The following is an 11,904-nucleotide window of genomic DNA, read 5'->3' on the forward strand; positions in this document are numbered from 1 at the left end:
ACTGCTCTGGACACCGGTGGCCCTGCCACGTCCACTCCTTCCTGGGGGCAAAGCACTCACAGGCCCCAAAACCTCAGCCCTTGGCCGGAAGAAACTATCTCTGCAGTTTCTCGAGGGTTCCCTGTCCCCGTGAGTGAAGGGTCAAGGTGGGGGTCAGGACCCTAGGGTATTTTGAGGTGATGAGGGTGGCAGAGGGGTCCTGTGCCTGGCTCAGGCCTGGCCGCTCTGGAGGGGCTGAGCACCGGGGCCCACACAGGCTGAGCCCGCTTTGCAGACACCACGAAAGGGAGGCCGTCAAATGGGGCAGAGTGCCCACCGGGGAAAAGGGGGCCTGGAGACCCAGAGCTGGAGGGCCAGCCCCTCTGCTCTCCCGCTTGGGGGCTTTGGGTTAGCTACTGATCTTCTCTGAGCCTCACCATCACCCTCTGTGCAAGGGAAGACAGGACACTGACCCCCACTGACCTTGCAGGAGACGATTCACTGTTAGCTGGGGTGGATGGCACCCGCTTTCAGAAGCAGGCCAGCCTCCTGGGCATGGTAAGCATCCTGGCAAGGCCGGGAACTCTCCGAGCAGCCGTGGGCCGTGCTGGGCTCGTGCCTGGGGTTCCCATCCAGCTCTGCTCTGGACCTACTCTGACCCCGGGCAAGATGGCCTCCCTGAGCCTCAGTTTCCCCATCTGTCAACCGGGGAAGACATTCCTGCTCTGTCAGCCTCGTGCAGCTGAGAGGAGAGAACTCTGTTCTAAAGTCAAAAGTGGCTATGGCTGCTGCAAAACTCGTCTCTGATCTCTGCCCTGCAGGCCCAGCACCAAAGGCCTCCACCAAGGCCTGCCTGTCTTCTGTCTTGGCTTGTAGCCACCGCCCTGAAGATGGCGGGCCTGCATTCCTCCAACAGCCAGAGACAGACATATCTTCCCAGGGTTGCAGAGGGGAGGCTGGAGGTCGAGGGGGAGGCAGGAACTGGGACACAGAGGAAGTCTGCACAGCGGCCTGACCCCCGTGGAGCTGAGCGGCATGGGCAGCGTCTGGAGGGAAGGAGCCAGGCCAGGGCCAGAGAGGTGGGACCCGCGGAGCTGCAGCCGGGGCTGGCCTGTGCCCTTCGAGGCTGTGGCGGCGGGCCATGCCATCCATCAGGGGCACCGCTGCGTATGTCCAGAGCCCCTGTTCGATTCTCCCCAGCTTGGAGGAGGCCTTCACAGGAACCAGAGAGAGGGGTGCTTCCTTCTAGGTTTGGAAGGTTGTGGATTCCCTGGGTGGCAGGCAAGGGCACCATAAGGACTGAAGGTGTGGGTGTGGAGGGGTTACAGGTGCCATCAGACCGGTCAGGCAGGGACCAGGCTAACTTCTAGGTCTGGACAGGCCGGTGTGGCCAGACTGGGGGCGGCCAGGGCCAGAGGAAGAAACAAGGAGCCCCTGGGGGCATAGAAGCAGCAGCGGCAGAGGAGAGCCTAGTTTTCGGGGAGATGAGGCCGGAAGGGGGGCCTGGAGGCAGGAGACTGGAGCCTGGAGGGTGGAGTCTGGCCCAGGGAAAGGTGGTGAAGGGACCACACTTCCCCTGGGCTCCCAGCTGCCTCTCCCAACACCGCCCACCCAAAGACCGGGTGCAGAGAGGAGGCCCCTTGGGGCCAGGGACGTGGAGCAAGTTTAGCAGCTGCTGGGAGCCCAGGGGGAAGCTGCTCCCTCAGCTTTCCAAGGGCGACAAGGGGTAAGCTCCCCATCTCGGGGGTATGCAAGCCTGGGAGGAGCAAGAATGTCAATGCTCTGGCAAGAAAATGGAATGTCCAGTGCCTTCTGGTTCTTGCCAGCCTCCTCCCCACTTCCCCATCGTATGAAACCCAGCTGTGGCAGTTCATTTTTTATACTTGGGTATCTTTATTGTCTTTCTCTGTTTTCATAAATATACACCCGTTTATTCAGAATTATTTATTGTTGAATCTGCCCAGCACTGCGCTAAGCACTGGAAAATATCATGGAAAACAAGGCAAGCTTCTGACCTAAGGAGTCCGCATACTTTCAGGGAAGACCGACAGTGAACATTAAGCATATGGTAACCTATTAAATCGTGGTGTGACCAGTGCCACGAAGGAATTAAGAAAAAGAAGGATGGAGTGTGATCAATGCCACCAAATTGCAACTTTCTTTAGGGGCACCTGGGTGGCTCAGTCGGTGAAGCTTCCAACTTCGGCTCAGGTCGTGATCTCACGGTTCGTGAGTTCGAGCCCCACGTCGGGCTCTGTGCTGATGGCTCGGAGCCTGGAGCCTGCTTCGGATTCTGTGTCTCCCTCTCTCTCTCTCTGCCCCTCCCCTGCTCACGCTCTGTCTCTCTCAAAAATAAATATAAACATTAAATTAAAAAAATAAATAAAAATCAATCAATCAATAAAGATTAAAAAAAAATTTTTTTTTAATCTTTGGAATGTCGGTAACTTTTTTTTTTTAAATAATGGACAGAATGTAACAGATGTCCCACCTTAGTCTTGGGGATTGAGGAAGGCTTCTTTAGGGGAAGCAACATTTAAGCTGAGACCTAATAGATGAGTAGGTGATTAGGGGAAGAGCTTTCTAGGAAAAGGGCACAACACGTGCAAAGGCCCTGGGGTAGAAGGAACTCATAATGTTTGAGACTCTGAAAGGCCAGTGGGCACAGGGCAGAGAACTTGGGAGTATAAGTGCCAGAGGAAGGCAAGGTGCCAGTGTCAGGAGTGCCCAGACAAAGGGCAGGGCACATCTCGGATGTCACAGTCCCTGGTCCCAGACATCCAAATACAGATCAGGACGCCTTCAGGATGCAGGTCAGCCCAGGCCAGCCCTGGTTCCTTGCAGGGGATGCCCAGTTGTTGCCTGGGGACCATACAGCCTAAGCTGGCCTGGAGTCAGGACGCTGGGCCCAAAGCTGACTCACTCTGTCCCCAGGCAAGCCCCTGAATGACACTCTCAGGCCAGTGGGGTTTTTTAGGTCACTAACCCACTCTGTGACAACATTCACATATGATCGACCTACCCTCGGCTTGAATACCTATAGGGATGAGGAACTCACTACTTACCTCTTTGTCTCTGCAAAGACATGGCTTCGTCTAGGGAGACAGTGCTGGGAGAAAGCTCCACGTCACCCTGGGTCCTGGCTCTAGTCCCTCCTCCCAGCAGCACCGGCTCCTTGCAGGGGCACTTGTGAGGGACACCTAAGATCTGGGAAGGTGCTTCGGAAACAAGGTCGTGACCACGTGAAGGACATGTAGGACCTGGCTTGGACCCTAGCCGCAGGAAGCATACGACTAGATTCTTGCAGAATCTAATAGTTGTGTGTTTTGTTTTTTATCAATGGAAACACATTTTTCATACAGTGCAATGTACAAAGATGAGTGGAATGTGGTGACTTTTGACAAAAAGCATGCACTTCTGTAATCAACAACGCTGTAGAAATACAGACGTTTCATCAGCCCGGAACCTTCTTTGCTCCCTTAGAGGCAACCCTCGCCCCCTCTTGTGTAAGCAGCCTGTTTTGACAGACACTGTTGTGGCTGTTCATGAACATCTTGTAATGGGGATCGCACAGCGATACCTGGTAACATCTGGCTTCCTTCACTCGTTACGTCCGTGTTAAGTGTTTTAGCAGCTCGTGCCCGTGTGCTGTTGATGGATGCTGCTGTGCGGCTGGCCCACAACCCCATTATCCGGTCTTCTGTTGAGGGCCTTTGGGTCGCTTCCAGTTTGGGGACTTGATGAATATTCTTGTGTGAAGTTTTTTGCATACGTGCATATTTCACTTTCTTGGATAAATCCCTGGGGTTACCATTGCTGGATCAATGCGTTTGAAGAAGTCACCAGAAGTTTTCCCACATGGTTGTACTGTCCTCACTAGCATTTTGGGGAGCCCCGCATCCTCGTCAGTGCTGGTATTGTTATTCTTTTTAACTTTAGCCATTCCAGTGGGTGAATGGTGGGATCTCATGGTGGTTTCAATTTTAATTTCCCTGATAACGATGTTGACTGTATCTTCAGGTGCTTACTGGCCATTTCTTATATTCTTTTGTGAAGTGTCTATTCAACCTTTAGCCCATTTTGTAACTGGGTTCTTAGTCATTTTGTTATTGTTTGTAGAGATTCCTCATACATTCTGGACATCTGTCCCCCATTAAATGTATGTATTGCAGGGGCACCTGGGTGGCTCAGTCAGTTGAGCGTCCGACTTTGGCTCAGGTCATAATCTCCTGGTCTGTGGGTTCGAGCCCCGCATCAGGCTCTGTGCTGACAGCTCAGAGCCTGGAGCCTGCTTCGGATTCTGTGTCTCCCTCTCTCTCTCTCTCTCTCTCTCTCTCTCTCTCTCTCTGCCCCTCCCCCACTCATGCTCTGTCTCTCTCAAAAATAAATATAAACATTAAATTAAAAAAAAAACAAAAAACAAAGCCAGAGGGGTCTGAAAAGTGGCATTAATTTTCAGGATGTCCAGAGGAGAGTGTAGATTTCTCTAAATCCATAATGAGATATTCCTTTTCCTTTAGAAATGATCCTGCAATTCTCAATTTAGCTTCTTGATCTTCTGGGGCCATACACTGAATCAATCATTTCTGCAAGGCGTCAGATTTTTCCTAATTAGGGAAGAAGGATCAACACTAAATGCTAAGAAGGAAACAGGATCATTTTCTTCCTCTGCAGAGAATCTCGAAAGCCTTCAGACCAGCAATCTAACCAGACAAGTGGCTGCTCCAGGATCTGAATTGGAGCTATAGGTGGGATATTTCCCATGTGCATTTGTTTAACAGAATGGACTTAATCATTAAAATAGAATTAGTCAAGGGGCATCTGGGTGGCTCAGTAGGTTCAGCGTCCGACTTCAGCTCAGGTCATGATTTCACAGCTCATGGGTTTAAGCCCCGCATCACGCTTTGTGCTAACAGCTCAGAGCCTGGAGCCTGCTTCGGATTCTGTGTCTTCCTCTTTCTCTGCCCCTCCCCTGCTCATGCTCTATCTCTCTCACAAAAATAAATTAACATTAAAAAAACAAATACATAAAACCTTTTAAAAATATATATATATATATATATATATTGCAAATATTTTCTTCCAGTGTGTAAATTATCTTCACTTTCACTCGTGTCTTGATGAACAAACATCTTTTATTTGATAAAATCCAATTTATCTGCTTTTTTCTGTAATGGTTATGGACATGTGTCCTCTCTAAGAAATCTGCCTACACCAAGGTCAGAAAGATACTTAAAAAATTTTTTTAATGCTTATTTATTCTTATTCTTATTCTTACTTATTCTTTGATTGCTGTCCCTCACTTTCCTGCTGGCTCCAAGTGAGAGGCCCATGAGGCAAGGGCCGAGGGAGACCTCCAGCCAACAGCCAGAGAAATTCAGTCCAACAATTCACTTCTGGAGAATTCAGTCCAACAACCACCAGCAGCCACACGAGTAAGCTTGGAGGCAGGTCCTCCCCGGGTTGGGGCTGCAGGTGGAATGCGGCCTGGCTGATGGTTTGCGGCCCCGTGGGAGACTCTGAGCCACAGGCACCAGCTAAGCCCCACCTGGAGTCCCAACCCACAGCAACAGCATCGTGGGACACTTGTTACGCAACAACGAGTGACTGATACACTCACTCCTTTGTGTTTCCGTGCAGCATTTAGAATCATCTTGTCAGTTTCTACAAAAGAGACTGTTGGAATCTTGACTGGGAATGAACAGACTCTATATTTCAAGTCAGGGAGAATCTTCTGGTCCACGAACATAGTCGTATTTTCATTTATTGAGATATTTGATTTCTCTCATCTGTGATTTATAGTTGTCATCGCAGACGCCTTACACGTCTTTTCTTAAATTTGTTTCTAGGAATTGTATGGATTTTGATGCTACGTAAATGTATTTTGCACTTAATTTTCTAACATTTGTTGTTTGATATATACTAATACAACTGATTTTTTAAATGACCGACCTTGTATCCTGTGATCTTAATAAAGTCTTTTATTAGTTCTAGTAACTTTTTTTGGAGACCCCCCCTAAGCTTTCATATTTGCACAGTTTTATTATCTATCAATAAGGGTAGGTCTACTTCTTTGTTCCCAGTCATTTTGCCTTTAAATTCTTCTTGCCTTATGGCACTGGCTAGCACCTCCAATATCACGGTGAATAAGAAGGAACATCCTTACCTGTTCCTGATACAGTTGGCATTTCCATTGATCTGCATTCCTTTCTGTAGATTCATGTTTCCTTCTGATGCAATCCTGTCAGCCTGAAAATTCCTGCAGTATTTCTTGCAGTGAAAGTGTCCTAATTATCCTGTGCCTTAAGAAATCACTCAAGGGGCACCTGGGTGGCTCAGTCGGTTGAGCGTCCGACTTCAGCTCAGGTCACGATCTCGCGGTCCGTGAGTTCGAGCCCCGCGTCGGGCTGTGGGCTGATGGCTCGGAGCCTGGAGCCTGCTTCCGATTCTGTGTCTCCCTCTCTCTCTGCCCCTCCCCCGTTCATGCTCTGTCTCTATCTCAAAAATAAATCAACGTTAAAAAAAATAAACAAAAAAAAAATCACTCAAAAGTGTGGTGCCTCAAACCAGTAATGATCGTTGATTATTTCTCATGGGTCAATAATCTACGGGCACCTTAGCTGAGTAATTCTGGCTCAGGGTCTCTTGAGGCGGCAGTCAAGGTGTCAGCCAGGTGGCCGTCATCCAGAACTGGAGCTTTTGAGCTCCCTTACAGCTGTATTAGTTTCCCGTGGCCACTGTGACGCATCACCGCAAACCTGGTGGCCTAAGACAGCAGGTACTTATTCTTCCGCGGTTCTGGAGGCCATACTCTCCCTGGGCTCTCAAGGCGTCAGCAAGGCCCTCGGGGAGAGTCCGTCCCTCTGTCCCATTTCCGGCATTCGCCCCGGACCCGTGGCCGCACCGCTCCCATCCCTGTCTCTGTGGTCGCTCTCCCCTCCTGTGAGTGTCCCTCTGTCCGCCTCTTGTAAGCATTACGTGGGATTGCAGGGAGGGCCCACCCGAAGGATCCTGATCCCTCTCCCTGTCTTCAGACCGTTAATTTAATCACATAAGCAAAAGTCCTTTTTCGGTTAGGGGTGGGGTGGGGTAGTAAAGGGTAATGTTCACAGGTTCCAGAGATTAAGATATGGATATTTTGGGGGGACAGTTCTCTACTTACCACCCTGGTTGCTGGCCAGACACTTTAGTTTTGCCAGTGGACTCTCTGTAGGCTACTTGACGTCTTGACCTGCCAGCGGGCGGCTGAGCCTGGGGTCATCCCAAAGTCTGTTTTACTTGTGCATACGGCAGCTGCCTGAGGTGGAAAGGCTCGGGATCTGGGATTTGGAAGCTGGGCTCCCCATTATCTCCCTGTATTTCTACGTGGGGCCTTCACGTGGCCTCCTTCCTGGTGGCTTCAAGGCAGCCAGACCTCTGATGTGGTGGGTCAGGGACCCAAAATGCTGTGTCCCGAGAGCCAGGCGGAACCATATCACCTTTTAGGATTTAGCCCTGGAGACCAGAGCGTCACTGCCGCTACGTTGTATTTGATGGAAGCCCGTCGTTTAAGGCCAGCCGTCTCTGAGGACACAACCCCAGTCGGAGTGCGTGAGAGGATTTGCACACACGTGCGGGGGCAGGGGGTGGGAAGCCCTCCCACCTGCCATTCAGATGAAATGTCAGCACTTCATCTTTGTTTCGAAAGCCAATTTACGGGGAAGAGTGCCAGGGTGACCATTTACTGTAGCACTTGAGTGCATAGGGTTCCATCGTCTTTCAGGCCCCTTTGTCCTCATGGAAAGTCAGTCGTCGTGTCCACCTTCGTGTCCTGTTAGGTGGCACACTTCCCCTCCACCCGCCTTGGTTGCTTTTCAAACGTTGTCTGATTTTCTGTCTCTCAAAAATAAATGAACGTTAATGAAAAGAAGTGGGGGGCACCTGGGTGGCTCAGTCGGTCGAGCGTCCGACTTCAGCTCAGGTCACGATCTCAGGGTTCGTGGGTTCCAGCCCCGCGTCGGGTTCTGTGCTGCCGGCTCAGAGCCTGGCGCCTGCTTCGGATTCTGTGTCTCCCTCTCTCTCTGCCCCTCCCCGACTCGTGCTCTGCCTGTCTCTCAAAAATAAATAAACATTAATAAAAAAAATTTAAAACAGGGTCTGATTTTCAGCAGCTTCACTGTGATGGATTTAAGTGTGGGTTTACTTTATTTAATGCAGATTAGGCTCAGCCAACATGTATGATTTCTAGATTTTGCCTGTAATTTGTAGGCTGGTGTTTTCCCCAAATTTGGGGGAAATTTTTTTGGCCCCATTCTCTTTCTCTTCTCAGGGGCTCCAATTAAATGTGCGCCAGACCATTTGATACTGTCTCGCAGGTCACTGAGGCTTTGCTCTTTCTTTGAACGTAACAGCTTTATGGAGGCAGAATTCATCTGTCATACAATTCACCTGTTTAAGCTGTAAAATTCAGCGGTCTTCAGTGTGGCCGTCACCACAGTCACTGTCAGGACATTCCTGTCCTCCCCCAAGAAACCCTGTTAGCAGGGGTTAAGCCTGTCAGCAGTTCCCTTTCCCCTCCAGCCCCCGACCCCAGGAGACCACGAACCTCCTTTTTGTCTCTATCGATTTCTTCTTCTGGGCATTTTGCTTCTGTGAACTCGTGTGACTTCTCATCCGCCGTGAATGGCTTGTCCACCGAGCATGTTTCCACGGTTCAGCCACATTGTGCCGTGGGCCAGCGCTCCTTCCTCGAGTGGCCATGGGTTCCAGAGCATGGACGCGCCTCATTCTGCTCACCTGCTTGCCCGCTGGATGACATTTGGGTGTGGTTTCCCTTCCGGGCGTTCGTGAACAATGCTGCTGTGCACGCCTATGTATAAGTTTTTATCTGGCCACGTTTTCCTTTCTCTTGGGTCTCCGTGCAGGGAGGGAATCGCTGGGTCATCGTGTAACCTTTGAGGACCTGCCAGACTGTTCCCTGCAGCCGTGTGTGAGGGCTCTGACTCCTCACGTCCTCGCGACACTTGTTATTATCTGCCATTTTGACTACGGCCGTCCCCGGGGGTGGCGTGGTGTCTCGGGGGTTTGGGTTTGCGCTTCCTGATGGCTGACCTTGCGGAGCACCAGTTAACGTGCCCGTGGTCCGTTTGTGCGTCTTCCTTGCAGAAATGTCCGTCGAAATCCTTTGCTTTGTTTTCATCAAGTGATTTGTCATTTTATCACCAAGTTGTCGATGTTCTTTGTATATTCTATGTGTACTTCTCTTATCAGATACATAATTTGCCAATATTTTCTCCCACACTGTGGGTTATCTTTTTGCTTTTTGTGAGGTCCTTTGAGCGCAAAAGGCTTAATTTTGATGGAGTGCAACTCACCTGTTTTCCTCTTTTGCCTGTACCCTTGACATCATATCTCAGAACGCTGTGCCTAACTCGAGGCCGCATAGACTTATATTTTCTTTTAACAGTTTTGAAGTTTTAGCTCTTACATTTAAGCCTTTGACATGTTTTGAGTTAAGTTTTTGTGTGTATGACGTGGTCCGATCTCATTCTTTTGCGTGTGGATGTTCGGTTGTCCCAGAATGATTTGTTGCAAAGACTATTCTTTGCCCCATGAATGGCCTTGGCACCCTTGTGAAAACCAAATGACTGTGAGGTTGGGTTCAGGAGCTTGCACTCTGCCCCATTTATCTAATGTGTTTATTCTTATACCAGCACGGCATTGTTTTAATTACTGTAGGTGTGTGGTATGTTTTGAAATCAATCCAACTTTGTTCTTTCCCAACATTGTTTTTGGACATTCTGGGTCTTTTGAATTTTCATATAAACTTTAGACCAGTTTGTTAATTTCTGCAAAAAAAACGTCAGCTGGGGTTTGATGGGGATTCTGTTGACCTGTAGATCAGTTTAGGGGGGTATTGTCATACTTACAATGTTACGGCTCTTGATCTCGAGATGCCTTAACATTTGTTCAGATCTTAATTCTTTTCTTTTCAACAACGGTTTGTCATGTTTAACTTTAAAACTCTTTTTTCCCCTCTATTCTTTTGATTGAGAAGTTTCTATTATTCTATCTTCAAGTTCACAAAAATTTTTTTAACAGTTTCCAATCTGTTAGACTCATCTGGTAAGTTCATTTCGGAGATTGTACTTTTCTTACCCTTTCTGTTTTCATGGGCAGTCCTCCACTGCTCATCAATTATGTCTACATTTTTTCCTTTAAGTTATCAAACGTGTTGATAACTGCTTGAAAGTCCCTGCATGTTTACTGCACCGTCTACATGATATCTGACTTTGTTTCTATTGACTGCCTTTTGTCTTGATTTTGGCTCACATTTCTTGCTTTTTCAGAGGTCTGGTCATTTTTTGTCATATGTTGGAGATTGCGATGATCTGTTAGGAGTACGTCGATTCAAAGACTTTAACTAGTGTCTCGGCCACAGTGCTCTGCCTTTCTGAGTCAGTTGGCCCTGAGAAATCCCTTGTTGCTGCTGCCGAGCTGTGTACAGAGATGTCCGGAGCCCCAGGTTAGGCAGCTCATGTGGTGCCTCAGAGCTCAAAATCTGGAGTCAGACCATCTGGCTTTGAATCCCGACTATTCTGATGACTAGCTGTATCGCCCTCAGCAAATTACTTTGTCTCTGCGCTTGCTCAGCCCCATATAATGGGGGTTATATTGTAATCCGGTACCTACTTTATAGGATTCTTGATATAATTAAATGACTTAATACACGGAAAGCAATCGGAAGGGTCCCTGGCATATGCTAAGTCCTCCGTACATGTTAGTTTGCACTTAAAAAAAAAAAAAAAGTGAAATGGGGGCACCTGGGTGACTCCGTCGGTGAGGCCTCCGGCTCTTGGTTTTGGCTCAGGTCATGACCTTGAGGTCGTGGGATCAAGCCCCACGGCAGGGTCCGTGATGAGCGTGGAGCCTGCTTCGAATCCTGTGTGTGCCCCTCCCCTGCTGGCGCTCTCTGTCCCTCCCTCTCTCTCTCAAAAACAAACAAAAAAGAGCATACACTCTGAAACCTACCTGCCTGCATCTGTTGCCTGACTCTGCGAACCAAGAGACCCTGAGCAACTGACAAAAAATCTCTGTGTACCTCAGTTTCCTTGTCTGTAAAGGGAGAATGGTAGTGAGAGCCACTTCATCGGGCTGCCTGCGGGTCGGACGTGCTGATGTGCATGAGGTGCAGACGGAGTGGCCTGGTGGGAGACAGGTGCTGCACGATGCCCGGTACCAGCTATTACGTAAGTTTATTACGTCACCCCCTTCCCTCTGCCCCTCAGGCCGAGGGGCCTGGCAGCACGGAGGCTTGTGGCCTTGACCCTGCCTAGGGCAGCAGAATTCCAGTGAGGCACCCAAATTCGGTCACAGATGGAAAATCGGAAGGCCCGTTATCCGGGACGTATCTGAGGAAGCTGAGTCCCAGAGAGGACCAGGGACTCACCACGTTCAGCCAGCTGAGGCAGATCCCAGGCTAGAACCCACATGTCCCAGGCCCAGAGAACTTTGTCTCGGGCACAACCGGGTTACCTGCCAGCTCCTTCTGGGTTTTGCAACAGAGCCTGAGGATGGATGCACTTATTTCTAAGCAGCTTTGTGATCTGTCCTGACAGCGCTCTTCATGCTGCTCTTGCCAACTGGGTTAGAAGTGAACTGGCTGGTGGCGCTGACCCCACCCAACACGGCAGGAGCCAACCCAAGAGACCGGGACCAGCCTGGGAGGCTGAAGCCTCTTCCCACACCCGCTCCCACTGCTGGAGGGGCTCAGGCCGCAGGGCGTTTGCCCCAGACACCAGGTCCGGGGAACGTGTCTTACACCATCCTGCCCTGTCCTCACCTTTCGGAGAGACTGTGGGTCCCAAGAAGACCTCTGCTTGACCGAGGTCCCCCGTGAGCTGACCTGTCACCAGGGCCTTGGCACTTCCCCCTCGGGGCCAGCCT

This window comes from Acinonyx jubatus, chromosome B3, assembly GCF_027475565.1.
Source record: "Acinonyx jubatus isolate Ajub_Pintada_27869175 chromosome B3, VMU_Ajub_asm_v1.0, whole genome shotgun sequence".
In the NCBI taxonomy this organism is placed as follows: domain Eukaryota; kingdom Metazoa; phylum Chordata; class Mammalia; order Carnivora; family Felidae; genus Acinonyx; species Acinonyx jubatus.